At 41.4% G+C, this 2,259-nt stretch overlaps 1 pseudogene; it reads left to right on the forward strand.

Moving 5' to 3' along the window:
- The first annotated feature begins 400 nt into the window (after positions 1 to 400).
- Positions 401 to 2,021, forward strand: LOC115250525 (glyoxalase domain-containing protein 5-like; annotated as a pseudogene).
- The last annotated feature ends 238 nt before the right edge of the window (positions 2,022 to 2,259 follow it).

Raw genomic sequence — 2,259 nt, forward strand, 5'->3', positions numbered from 1 at the left:
CCCAAGCCTCCAAAGGTCAAAAAACCCGCCCGTCGTCGTCGTCGCAACTGCCAGCGTCGACTGCGTGAATACACCATGGATGACGAGTACGACGACGAAGAAATAAGGATCACCCCACAGGGACTCTGCCTGTTCCGATTGTTTGGCAGCCGATGGGTGGCAATGGCCTAATCAGTTTTTCTTTTTTGAATTGCTTCATTTTAAATGATCCATTTTCTTTTCCTGAAATTCATGAATATTTCTTGTATTTGTGACTAAAATCTGAAATTGCTCCTGTGTTTAGTGATGATTTGAGTCACATGGTGAAATTCAAATGCAATAAAAGCCCAACCTTAATTCATTTAACCCCAATCCTCAGATCCCGAACATTATATTCTTATTATGTGAAAGATAAAGCGCAGCTAACTATTAACGGTGAAAATATCGGCAGAGATTTGAAAGGTAATGTCGTATAAAGTAGGTCAATTCTTTTTACACAAGGATCAGAGCAGATTTGTGGATACTGGCTGCAGTATGTACTTCCTTTGGCTACGGAGTGGCGTCGTTTCGCTAACACCATTTATATCTTCTTGACAGCTATATTGAAGGCGCACATCTTAATCATTGTTTCCTTCACAGACAGTCACTGTTGGGGGGTTCAGGTTAAAAACAACCTGCCAGGTTGAAGCGAGCCATTTAGATCATTTAGTTCTAAAAGTGTGACAGACACGGTCAACTTCTACACCACGACCCTCGGCATGCAGGTCATCACTTTCAAGGGATGTCAGAAGTTACCATGACCCGTAGGTCATATCGACACGTGTCAGGCTGAAGAAGATGCGAGTAGAAGGCAGACTATGGGTGTTTCATTTGTGTCCTGCGGCGGCGCGGAAACACATTTCTTGTATTTTAAGGGAAACCATAAAGCTCTGGGGTTTGGCCAGCAGAAGTTCAACCTTCACCAGCTGGGGCAGGAGTTTGAGCCCAAAGCAAAGCATCCAACTTCAGGCTCCGCTGACCATCCATAACCAGAAGCCCTCTGGCCCAAGTAGCTTCACATCTGAAGGTATTTGACCCGCTGCCGCCACCACATTTCCTGCGTGACACTTTGAGATAAAGTCCACTCGGTTCATTCACGGTGTTCTTTTAGGCCTGTGGCGTTGAGATCGAAGACGGTAACAGTGGAAAGGACTGGAGCTGTGGGCACCATCACCACCCTGTACTTCAGGGATCCAGACCACAATCTCACTGAGGTGTCCAACTATATGGAGCCATCAGAGGGCTCCTAATGAGACTTTGGCTTTTACACAGAAATGTCTCCAACCACCAGACTGTTTCTTTCTTTTATTTCTCAGAAACAGACAATTACTAAATAGAAATTCCAATACAATTCACTGTTTCAGGATCAGTTTTGATCCGAACAGTGTAGCTTAACGAATGGACAATTTCTAGAGATGATGTTAAATTACCATGTTTGACCAATGAGTACTTTGCTAAGTTAAAAAAAAAAAAGTACAATTCTCTGTGTCAAGAGCCAATTATCAGGAGTGTAGATAAAAATTGAGTGAACTGTTGGAATTTTTTAATGAATACGATTTTTTTTGACACGCATCCATCTGTTCAGTTCTTTTGTGGTGGTTGTTGTTTTGTTTTTTTCAGAGCAAAAATGGCAGAAAACAGTTTAACTTTTTATTTCTCAAGGCATACTGATCAAATGTATTAAAAGTTTAATCCAAAGTTGTACAACTCTTGGTTTATTTCAGTATCAAGTGTGCTTTAGTAACGATCTCCCACCAGAACACACTCCCAAAATTTGTCTTCAGTGATCTTATTAATCTGTCACTAAATACTAAGCTGAGCAAGTCCAAACGCTTCATTTTGCTGTTCATCGTATCTGTGATATGGCTGAGCGAGACTGATTCTTATGGTGTCTAATTTACGTTCAGCCTGGACTAACGTTATTACAGTTGTAGTCTATGTGTGAATTTATGTGCAAAAGTTGTTCTCCATTTACAAAATAAAATATATTGACTCTTTCAGTATGTTGCAGCAATTTCTTTATTTGTCACCTGCTTACTCATATTCTCTGGCCCTTTAATTTGCCTCAGATTCATGAAGCTGCCCCAAGTCCAAATGAATTGAATAGGCCTGCCCAAGAGTGTATTTGAGACCCTCATTCGATTTCGTTTGGTTTCTCAAATAGTTTGGTTACTCCGTAGTGCCGCTCCTTTAAGAGTTCCATTAGGTTGACGGCACCGCTCTTTTGGCCAAGTAGACTTA

Source organism: Takifugu rubripes, chromosome 7 (assembly GCF_901000725.2).
Source record: "Takifugu rubripes chromosome 7, fTakRub1.2, whole genome shotgun sequence".
In the NCBI taxonomy this organism is placed as follows: Eukaryota; Metazoa; Chordata; class Actinopteri; order Tetraodontiformes; family Tetraodontidae; genus Takifugu; species Takifugu rubripes.